The following is a 13,143-nucleotide window of genomic DNA, read 5'->3' as shown; positions in this document are numbered from 1 at the left end:
TCCTACAGATCTTATCAGAAAACAGAAAATTTTCAAATAAATCTGTCACTCCAATGATTATCATATGCTAAAATATTTCCAAGATCTAATTAATAATGAAAATAAATCATTATCATATGCTGAAATATTTATAATATCTAATTGAACAGAACTATGGTTGTTTAATATAGTACTCTAACATAATTAATAATGTAATAATCTTTAAAATGTCCAATGATATAGCTTATAATCATTACCACTTAGGAAATAGATAATTTTCAAATAAATCTGTCACTCCAATTTTTATTCTGAGATAAGACAAATCATAACATGATAACAACAGTAAAATATTTAAAAATTCTACTTTTGGATATTAAAAATGGCGATAACTCACAAAGGAGATATACTCAAATCTTGAAAATTAACAGAGACCTTCATTAAGTCCCAGGAAACAACATATTTAAATTAGAAAAAAATTTGTTAAAGCGTTTTCATGTTATTGTGCTGACACTGTTTAGCAGCCGCCCGAATCGCCCAGCGCCAGCCGTATATCACCATTTTAATAACCGATATTTCCTTCGAAATTCCGGTTAATAAAATGTAACAAACAGTTTTGAGCAGTACAGGTGGAGGTTACAAAAATATGTTTAACCATTTCAGGCAGAAAATCATGGGGAGGAAAGCAACTGAAAGATGAACTTGGGACAGCAAATGTGCTAACCAGTGTTCGGAAGTATGCCACAAACTTTTAGCACACAATAGATAAAATATATTGATTTAGATATAAATTTTGACTTCTCTTCAAGTATGCGTCACATGATTTGTGTAGACAATTTAATGATAAAATTAATTATTAGCTATGTTTTTGCTAAATAAAGTTGATATAATGTTGTTTTATTCCCGTGATAAATCCTGCTTTATAAGAACACCGGCACTCTAGCATAATGTTATTGTGGTTACAGTGTTAATCTTCTACAACAAGTTCAGCCCTAAATAAACCCGACTGGTCCCTATGTGTACTTCCAAATTTCTCCACCTCAGCCAGAAGCTATATGTCAAGCATAAATATAATCGGCTAATTTTTACTTCTTGGACACTGTTCCGACATCAGATAAATGAATGAATGATTGTTGGGAGAAATTTCTAAGTTTGTCATGATGTGAACAAGTTATATTTTATGAAATGAGATGGACTCTGCTCAGTACTATATATAGACACATACGCTGGACCTTTTTATATCGCCCATGAACACCCCATAAAAAGACATTTTCTTCCACTAAAACCCATTAATATGCTTATCTGAACCATCCAATCTGACTTCATACTGTTACGTGCTAATCGGAGAATTGGCAACTGTAAAATTAGATTTTAAAAAATCTTTGGTTTGACCTGAACAGAAATTAAACGATCTTCCAAATGCGAGGCTAGCAGCTACTTTGGTCAAATCTTAATGATGTTATTTCATGCAGCCCATGTACATTTTGCATTTTACTCAATGTCACAGGAAGACCATCCCACTTCAGTGTAGCCACCATCGCAGGTCAGAGTAGCTATCAACAAGTTAATGTCACAATGTCACCATCGCACTTCAGCGTGTTAACCAACGCACTTTAGCGTGGACCATCGCACTTCAGCGTGACCACTGGGTTCGCAGTACCAACGCAGTTATGAGTCCTACATATATATATATATATATACACAGCCATGTATCACCATCACTGCTGGTGATCCAATGAATAAATCTGTTGTAGAGTCGTCACTGGTTCAGACGTACTTATAAATATAATTATTTCTGTGACTGTATCTTGCATTAATTTTTAGGATCCTTTACAATAGATATATTTATAGATTATCGCTATTTTACCTATGACGATGTTGTCAATTTCATGTCAATTTCATTAGCAACGGCACATGCCTCCTTAGTTTCTAGCGATAATTTTCATATCACTCGACTCCGCTGAGAAAGGAAATTATCAGTCAGTAAGATCAAAGGAAATTTTTCATAAAATAGCGATAATGCAGCTTATCTGTAACAATTCCATATTCATGCCTTATATATCATGTAGTGTATTACGATGCTAGATTAAAACTGATGAGGAAAGGTAATACCCGGCCACCAAAAGCTTTATTTTTAAGCCTAGGTGGTCGTGTGGTCTAGCGCGTCGGATACAGTGTAGGCAATATGGTGTCACGATATCTCAGTAGCATGAGTTCGAATCCCAGCGGGGGAAGAACAAAAAAATTTGTTTTTACAGATCTAACATTGTTGGGCTGATGTTTAGACGAGTTGTATATATATATATATATGACAACAATCTTAAAGCACCTAGGACATATTAAAGACTTACTAATGCAACATTTTCATTACATAGCAGAAGAGTTCACTGGTTTTCTTCCTCGTTCACTGCACCAATTAGTTGACAGTTAGTTGACCTATAAATAAATTTATTTTAAAAGATTTCACATTGAAGTATATTGCCTTGATTGCAAAAGTTAAAAATTCGAATACAAGTTACAATGTTAACAAGTCTGTTAATATCCTCCTAAAATACTTGTACCTTCCTATCTGCAAAACAATTGCTCTTATATGAAAATGTCTATGTGGGAAGGATTTTGATTAGTTTTAATTTTCCATAATTTTTTTATATATACTGTTATAGCTAGGTTTATATCTTTGTAATGTTTGCATCTAACTCCTTCTCACCACCTTGAAGATGTTTCTATACCTCCTATACATAATCATGTGTCTCTTTTTGCCTGTTTGCACTGACTGTTGTAATAGAGCTGTTGATGTAAATTGTTCCAGTTAATCCTATAGTCAGCTGATTTAAAGTTAGGGTTATACAGGGAAAAAAACATTCTTTCACATTTTCCATAGGCTCAAATATAAAATAAGTCAACGGCGAGGAAAGAAAAAAGTAACAACTCCATGTATGAATTTTATAATTAACTTATGTTTCTAATATGGTTAAAATGGGTTGAGTAATCATCATGAACATGATTTTTTCTGTATATTTTCAAACAAAATATGAAGCACTCAGGTCTTCTACTTTCTGAAATATACATTTGTACACAAATAGTTTACTCTGCTGTCAATGCCGACAGATAGCAATCCTTATATCTTGCATTCTGCAGCTTTCTCAGAAATTAATGGAACTTTAAACTATTTTGAGAATAAAATGTAACTGTCTTGTTAGATAAAATAGAAGATTTAGATCACAATAGCTATAAATCTGATGTTTGGACCATGCGAAATCAATATGTTTACTCGATTTATCTCAGAACATAAATGAAACTCACCTAAATCAAATTGGTAAAAGAACTTCCCCACTTTAGTAATTTCTTGTATTGCCAATGGACATTGATAAACGTGTTTGTTAACTTCTTCAGAATGTCCCATATGTCTTCTCTTGTAGCACCTCCAAAGTGGCAAATACAGTTGACATGTAATGCCTCATCTGAGTAATCCTTTTTGATAATTCTGCCTTCTTTCAAATTTTGTTTACACTTTTCCAGCCGCATACATGAAAGTTTGAATCTTTAATATAAGGGAAATACATATAAATTAGTTTGTTTAACACCTGCTGCTTGTCTAATGTACTGATCTGTTAGCTTTGTCATGGCCTTCCATGTGTCTTCAGGGATGAGAATTGAGAGAAGTTGACTAACACATTTACCAGATTGATATGTCAATTTATATTTCTGAAAAAGTTCCCACTCCTCTGGGTTTTTTACCTTTTTCATTTGGTTTTCATCTACCCATGCATCCTCCTTTGCATCTATCCATTCCTTTAAAGTGAGTCTGCTTGGTTCCCCTCCTCTTATTGCATGGAATAATGTTAGTCTACTAACTATAAGATCTCTGAGAAAGGTATATATTCATTTGGTTCTAAAAACTTATAAGGGTCATCCAACTCTTTATTTGTGTTGAGATAAACTGTCTAAGCATATTAATGTCATCCTATACTGGTAACTGTTGAGGTCGTTTCAAGTTTTCTTGCCTATTTTTTTTTTGCAATAATATACTCAGCATCACTAAATATTTCTCCTTTATAATATTCTAATAATGTTTGAAATCATCAACTCTACTCATTTCATTTTTCTTGGTTTGTAAAATATATTGTCCCTTTAAGTGTGAAAGGACATTCTGTATAAGATGACCAACACCCTTTTTCAGTCCTGACTTCATCCCTCCATCATCTTTCGCTGCCATTGAATAAATTCCATCCATAAAAACAGAAAAGTTCTCCATTTTAAAAGATCTAATGCAGATATTACAGTTATACCCGATTTCTCAGCCTCTCCTTTTACATAGAAATATAAATTGGCGATTGTTCTCATCTGCTTCATAATGCTTTTCCTATTTTGCTGAGACTTGTCTTTTCTTGATACCATCTTCCTATATTAATGAAAAAGGAACTCAAAATATCTTCCTTATATTCTTCTGTGTGTTTGACATCTTTAACAGTTTCCTTGGGTATAGCAACAGGTACCCTAGTGTATCCTTCTGCTGCAAAACATTTTACTTTGAAATTCTTCATATGTTCTTTTACAAAAAAACCGTTGCAAGAAGAGCACATTACTCTTTTCTCTATCTCACCATCTCTGTCTTTTCTTGGTTTTCGTTCTTTAATAGATTTTTTTCGATAAAATTATCCTCTTTCATTTTCAATAAGTTATAATTAAGGTAGCCTTTTCTCTTTAACATAACAAATGCCTGGTTTCTATCCCTTGGTGGGAGTTGCATTGCAACTATTACATCCTCTTCTCCTTTATATATTGTTTTTAGATGTCTGGTCAGATGAGTTTGAAATTTTCAACAAAACACACAAGGTCTTTTTGGTTTGCCAATCGCTGCAAGAATTGAATTATTATTATATTATATTTTATATACATATATGATACTTGCTAACTGGCAACTTTGAAGACTTCCTTTGACAAATTGTAGCTATATGCAGCTAATATTTTTTTTTATTATGTACCTGACATATGACTTAAAACATACATTTCTTAAATTCTAATATTATTTAAGTTCTTACACATCCTTGGCTCTCACATTTTTTGGTTTGAGAAATCCTGAAAAAGCTAGGCAAATCCAGAAACTTGCTTCAGAAGCACCAAAGGAGTATGTTTCATAAGGGTTATATTTGGCTCCAAATGATGTCCATTGTTTCAAGATAATAAATATTTCAAGCTGATGAGACACATAAGAAGGTGATTTTTTTTCTTATAAAGCGATAAAATTTACAACCAAAACAGGCCATGCAAAAGTAGAGATTTTGGTGTAATTTGATAAAATCCTCTCGAATTCAAAACATATTAGGTCCATAAAACATTAGAGTGCAGGCATTGACAAACTAAATATTGTCAAAAGTTTGTAAGTCAAATATGGAAAGTGTTATCACAAACAGTATGTGAAAAGATAATTTCTGTTAACAAATGTACATGCATGTTTCCAGCCCGAAAAATCAATGGAAATTTTGACCTTTTTTTTTTTAAACTGATATGGAAAAATAAATTATGTGACATTATGAAAATAATGCTTATATGTAAATTTTCAACAAAAAGATGCATCTTCCATATATAATTATCATTTTAGTACTGATTCATTATGATAATTAGTCAACAAATCCTTATTTGAAATTTAAGCTGGAAATAGGGGCCATATGAGGACCTTATTGAGCCATTTTCATTAATGTAAAAAACATATAAGTATGCAGCAAATATGATGAAGAGGAGTGTACAAAGCTGAAAATGTTGCACAGAGTAAAATCTAATATAATATGAAGTTTGGTATCAAATATGAAGAAACCGTGGTTTGTAGTTGTTGAGGAAAATGCTTCTAACATTTCTTATACTTGCATCAATCAGAGGAACATATATTAATATGCATGAGGCAAACAGGAAGTAGGTTACAGATCTCAAAATCTGTCTCACAGTATAAATAACTAATTTGAAGTTTGGTACCAAACATTTAACAGACATTAACATTCTATAGAAATTATTTACATAAATGGAACAAAGGATAGTTTAAAACAGGCATTTAGTCTTAGATGCATGATTTTTTTTAATGAAGGGGTCAAATGACAATTTTGGTCATGTTGACTTATTTGTAGATCATACTTTGCTGAACAATTTTACTAAAAATATATAATATGATACAGTAAGAATCAATGAACGGAACTAAGGACTGACACATAAAACAGAAAACATAATACTCTGAACTATCATATGCAGATTTTCAAAAATAATTGAAGTCAAAGTTGTCGGTTGTTTTATCAGTGGAGTGCTAATCAAGTTTTATATAAAAATGAACTTTAATTTTATGTACCTCATCTGGCAAAAAGCCCTGTAAAAAAAAAAAAACTTTCTAACGTTATGCTGATGTTACCAATAGTGCCTAATGTGTCATTTGTACCAACTCGGTTCCATTGCCACACTTCTGATATACCTAAAAGTAATAAAATAAATGTTAACTAGAGATAATATGTGCAGCTGATCCTGATGACAATAGATTCACTCTATGGAGGACATATAGTTTGAAAGCAAACATGCATTTTTTCAATTTTATGTTCTCAAAATCATGTTTTCTTGAGCAGCAGTATCATACCAACAACATATCTTAATCCTACCTGCCAAATTATATGTAAATCGTTTCTAGTTAGTGGTCATCCTGTTGGTAGTTTCTGCTCTAATAAGGAATTCATTTGTGCATTTCAGTGAAATGAAATATCGTCTAGATAGACAAAAACCAAATAAAACTGTTTTATCCCCACCACATTTTGTGCCATCCCTATATTAAGTCAGGCTATCTGGATCATGGGCTATTAGTTGTTTTTAGAAATTTTTCTTAAGATTTAGTTGGTGGTGGATGTGGTCTGTTGTAATACAGGTATCAAATATTATAGGTGATTCTCTTTTATTATCTTTATGTATCGTTATATTCACAAATTTGCTGTATAAATAGTAACTTACAAGTGCTCTAAAATATCAAAAATAGGTGTTGCAGTATATAGAGGTGCAATTAATTTCTCTGAACCTGCAGCTGGTGACAAGTGGGCATTTTTAGATTTTAAGGTTATAGTTTCACTTGCTGGTACACCGTCTCTACTCCTCTCAGTGTTTTTGGATTCTTTTCTTGAAATAGCTGCATCCTACAATTACAAAAATCCAAATTCTAAGAATAATGCAATATTTGATTGGTTGATAAATTGATTGTTGGTGTTTAACACCACTTAAAGCACTATGACTATATTGGCAATCCTAGTCAATTAGGATTGGAGTCAAACACACCTGCTATGTGTGAGGTTTGGACTCACAACCTCAGTGTTAACAGACTAGTAGCAATATTTTAATATAAACAATCATTAACATTTTTCATAAAGTTCTTTTATAAAGTTCAAGTGTCAAAATTTTAATTTTTGCTCATTGGTATCAATTTTCTGAGATAAAGAACAAATCATATTGTTTTGGATACCTGATTCTGCATTCAAACGGAGGGAACTTCGTTGTTTGTGTAACCTTTATATTTGTGGTTTACCTGTACCTATAAAATCCTTAAAAAATTGGTACATCACAAATGATATTGAATTGACAGCATAAATTATATAAATCTTTGCAGTGTTAACCTACTTTCGAGAAATAGTAATTTTTCAATTTAGCATGTCTACTTCTGTAAACAAAATAAATCAACTACAACAAACTTAATCTGTTGCTTCTGTATATGATCACAATATAACAAAAATCCATATCAGTTTAAATCAGATTGTTTTCACTATCGTCTCACACAGTATTGTGGTTTTCTAACTATCGTTTTACTCCTTTATTTAACTTTCATATTCAATTGACAACTTGGTCTCACATTATCATCTTTATTTTCTAAATAATGAAAAATGTTCAACTTTTGGTTTAAAATTATTCCTGTGTAAATGTGTAGGACTCGGAGGTGAGATGGGGATGCTGATGTGCGATGGTCAAGTTGATGTGCGATGGTCACGCTGAAGTGAGAATGACCATTTGCTGATGTGCAATGGTCTATATAATGTGTGATGGTTGTTTAAAATCAACAGACGTTCAATTATTATGAGAGGAAGCTTTTTTAAGTGGTTAGTATATAAATTGAATTTGTTATTTTCTATGTATGTCCTTAGTTTTGGTTGCATATTAAATGAGTGATTGTCCTCTTTGATTTTCTGCATGTGAACATAATTCTGGGTTAACATTTCATATTTACGTCGTTCTTCTAATGAGTTTCTTTTTGCGCTGTCTACGATCCTGTGTGTAATCAAAGAATGCCACGCTCCATCATACGTAAAAAAGAACTTGTAGATTTTCAGAAAAAAAATCTGCTACAGAAGGTTGACTCTCCCTTTTACGCCAATCACTCCTCGTTTCCTTTAATATATGGGTTTTATAATCCCCTTCTTAACCGAAAAAAGTCCAAAAAATGCTTCTTACAAACAAATTGTCTTCTATATTGAAACTATACTTTATGTGATCCATCGAACTTCCGCGTTACCACAATTGCACTTCAGCTATCAACAAGACAACTCACAATGCTACAATTGCACTTCAGCGTAATCAAAATCGCACTTCACCTTCAAACCTTTGCACAGCAGTAAGACCATCGGGATTCGGAGATCTTTAAATGTTTGAAATAAGGAGTATACTTACATTGCTAGAATTATAAGGAATATCCATATATGTGTTAACCTGTCTAGAGAACTGATCATTAACTTTTGGAGGAGTCCACAGTGTTTCCTAAAGCACAAATTATATGTGAATTTATTTGTGACTGTGATGCATGTCATATGTGTTTTTAAGATTAGATTTGCCATAGAAATGAATAAATACAAGACATATTGGGTATTGATTAAAGGTTAAACACACAGTACAAAAAGAGGATAAAATTTATCACCATTTGTTAAGCGTAAGTAGTTTACTAAAAGTAGTTCTGTGAACTGTTCACATCTTAATAAACTTACGTAAATATCAGTTTTCCTCTTATCTGTTTAATTGTTTTAATGAAAATTGAGAAAACTGTTGAAAAGACAAATTTAACATGAGTAACTAGAGGCTCCAAGGAGCCTGTGTCGCTCACCTGATATTTTTGTTTACAATTGATGCATGAAATAATGAAACCATTATACTTTTGCTTTAGTTTCAGAGATATAAGCCAAAAACTGCATTTTCCACTATGTCCTATTTTAAGCCATGTCAGCCATGTTGGTTGGCAGGCTGGGTCATCAGACACATTTTTTAAAATAGATACCCTAATGATGATTGTGGCCAAGTTTTGTTAAATTTGTCTCAGTAGTTTCAGAGGAGAACATTTTTGCAAAAGATTACAAAAATTCACGAAAAATTGTTAAAAATTTACTTTAAGGGGCAATAACTCCTTCAGGGGTCAATTGACCATTTTGGTCATGTTGACTTATTAGTAGATCTTACTTTGCTGAACATTATTACTGTTTACAGTTTATCTCTATCTATAATAATATTCAAGATAATAACCAAAAATTTGTAAGGGTTCCGTGGAACACAGTGTTTCGCCTACTTTTGCTGTTAGTCGCAGGCTCAACAAAAATGGGGAAAAAATTATTAAAAATTTTTCCTCTAGATACTATCTTTTGATTGTAAGAAGTTCTGTTCAAGTTTGGTAAAAATCCAAGAAGGTTTATGAATCTAATAAATGTTTTAAAAACTTTAACTGCAGACTGTACGTAACGATAACTGGAATAAAACTAAGTCCATCTATAAGTAATATACAGAAAAACAGGAAATAAATTTTCACAAAATTTCCTTCTAGATACTAGCTTTTGATCATAAAGAAGCTTCTGTACAAGTGTGATACAAATCCAGGATAGTTTAAGAAAGTTATTAAAAATTTGAAAGCTTCAACCACAGAGTGAATGTAATGTTAACTGCCAGAAAAACTAAGTCCATCTTTAAGTGAAATACGGATAAACAGGATTTTTTTTTTAACAAAATTTACTTTTGAATAATATTTTATGATTACAAACAAGCTTCTGTCAAAGTGTGGTACAAATCCAGGATAGTTTAAGAAAGTTATTAAAATTTGAAAAACTTTAACCACAGAGTGAATGTTATGTTAACTGACAGAAAAACTAAGTCCATATATGAGTAAAATACGGATAAACAGGATTTTTTTTTTTTTACAAAATTTTCTTCTGGATACTATCTTATGATTATAAACAATCTTCTGTCCAAGTTTGGTACAAATCTAGGATAGTTTAAGAAAGTTATTAAAATTTCACAAACTTTAACCACAGAGTGAATGTAATGTTAACTGGCAGAAAAACTAAGTCCATTTATGAGTAAAATACGGAAAAAAAAGGATTTTTTATTTACAAAATTTTCTTCTGGATACTATCTTATGATCATAAACAAGCTTCTGTCCAAGTTTGGTTGAAATGCAGAATAGTTTAAGAAAGTTATTAAAATTTCAAAAACTTTAACCACAGGGTGAATATTTGTGGACGCCGCCAACGACGAAAAAGTCACAGACTCGACAAAAACTGCAAAATTTCCTTAAAATTACCAATTCAGGGGCAGCAACCCAACAACAAGGTTGTCTGATTTGTCTGAAAATTTCAGGGCAGATAGATCTTGACCTGATGAACAATTTTATCCATGTCAGATTTGCTCTAAATGCTTTGGTTTCAGAGATATAAGCCAAAATCTACATTTTACCCCTATGTTCTATTTTTAGCCATGGTGGCCATTTTGGTTGGCGGGCCAGGTCATCGGACACATTTTTAAACTAGATACCCCAATGATGATTGTGGCCAAGTTTGGTTAAATTTGGCCCAGTAGTTTCAGAGAAGATTTTTGTAAAAGTTAACGACGGACGACAACGAAGGACAACGGACGACGAACGTCAAGTGATGAGAAAAGCTCACTTGGCCCTTTGGCCCAGGTGAGCTAAAAATTTCACATTTCATTCATTTATACTAGCATTTACAGTAATTGCACATTATATGTAACAACTTAAAGTCTCTTTCCTAACAAATAATTAAAAAAGATCATGTGCAAAACTTCAACATATGTGCAATCTTTCTGTGAAGTTTCAGGAATCTGGATTGAAAACTGTAGGAGGAGTTAATTACACAAGTTGATTACACAAATTAGGTATCCAGATGTCCCTGCCCAACCGCCAATCTGCCAAACATTACCATACATTTTAGCCATTTTTTTTAAATTGTATCAAACCTGGCCAAAAAGCTGTCTACTTCTTGAAAACTCAATTTTCAAAACTGATAAATTTTACTGAATATAAAGCCTATATTACATCATTACCTAGTTAAGACATTGAAATTATAGGTTTTGCCCGTTGAGTCCTTGGCATCTTTCCAGTTTGGTGGTAGAATGGGTGCTATGAACTGAGAGGGTAATGGTGGTGGAGGAATATCTTCTTCATCGGAAAAATCCAATTTTGAAAAATCATATGAAATCTGAAATAAGAATAGAAAGAAGTTATTTTGTGGATACCAATTTTTGTGGATTAAGGAAAGTTTATGGTTTTGTGGATATTTGATTTTGTTCTTTTTCCAAAGTCTGTATACAAGACAAAAGAAAATTTACACTTTATTCAACATTTATATCCACAAAATACACAAAGATTGGAATTTCATGAATAACAAGAAATGATTGTAACAGGATGCTGTTACGAAGTCTCCCAAACGAAGCTCCCATAATTCTTATTCCAAGGGTCGCCTGACATTGGGCAAAGTCCAGTGAAAATTGGTTTGGTCCAATAAAGTTATATGCATTAGTGATGCCTGGGGACTAACCCTGTATATCATTCAAATCATCTTGGCATGACAAACCTGAATATATATGGTTTAGGGGTGGGGATCTCGACCTTTAACAAGATACTAGAACATTGGGGGTGGTGGGAACCCCTGGGGACTGACCCTATACGTCATTCAAATGTTCTAGACATGACGAACAGGAATATATATGGTTTAGGGGTGGGGATCTCGACCATTTACAAGATATTAGAACTTTCTCAAATGGCAGGGGGTAGAGATGACCCCTGGGGACCAACCATGTATATCATTCAAACCATCTTAGCATGACAAACCTGAATATATATGGTTTAGTTGTGGGGATCTCGACCATTTTAATACAAGATACTAGAACATTGGGGGTGGGGGAACCCCTGGGGACTGACCCTATATGTCATTCAAATGTTCAAGACATGAGGAACAGGAATATATATGGTTTAGGGGTGGGGATCTCGACCATTTACAAGATATAAGAACTTTCTCAAATGGCAGGGGGTAGGGATGACCCCTGGGGACTAACCCTGTATATCATTCAAACCATCTTCGCATGACAAACCAGAATATATATGGTTTAGGGGTGGGGATCTCGACCATTTACAAGATACTAGAACATTGGGGGTGGGGGGAATCCCTAGGGACTGACCCTATACGTCATTCAAATGTTCGAGACATGACAAACAGGAATATATATGGTTTAGGGGTGTGGATCTTGACCATTTACAAGATATTAGAACTTTCTCAAATGGCAGGGGGTCAGGAGGACCCCTGGGGACTAACCCTGTATATCATTCAAACCATCTTCGCATGACCAACCAGAATATATATGGTTTAGGGGTGGGGATCTTGACAACTTACAAGATATTAGAACTTTCTTAAATGGCAGAGGGTGGGGGTGACCCCTGGGGACTAACCCTTTATTTCATTTGATGTGCTTTATCATGACAAACAATAATATATATGGTTTATATTAGGGGTGGGGATCTCGACCATTTACAAGATAAGAGAACTTTCTCAAATGGCAGGGGGTCGGGATGACCCCTGGGGACTAACTCTGTATATCATTCAAACCATCTTAGCATGACAAACCAGAATATATATGGTTTAGGGGTGGTGATCTTGACCACTTACAAGATATGAGAACTTTCTCAAATGGCAGGGGTTCGGGATGACCCCTTGGGACTAACCCTGTATATCATTCAAACCATCTTAGCATGACAAACCAGAATATATATGGTTTAGGGGTGGGAATCTCAACCATTTAAAAGATATTAGAACTTTCGCAAATGGCAGGGGGTCGGGATGACCCCTGGGGACTAACCCTGTATATCATTCAAACCATCTTAGCATGACAAAC

The sequence above is a fragment of the Mytilus californianus genome, unplaced genomic scaffold (genome assembly GCF_021869535.1).
Source record: "Mytilus californianus isolate M0D057914Y unplaced genomic scaffold, xbMytCali1.0.p SCAF_38, whole genome shotgun sequence".
In the NCBI taxonomy this organism is placed as follows: Eukaryota; Metazoa; Mollusca; class Bivalvia; order Mytilida; family Mytilidae; genus Mytilus; species Mytilus californianus.
This window is presented reverse-complemented; position numbering follows the sequence as displayed.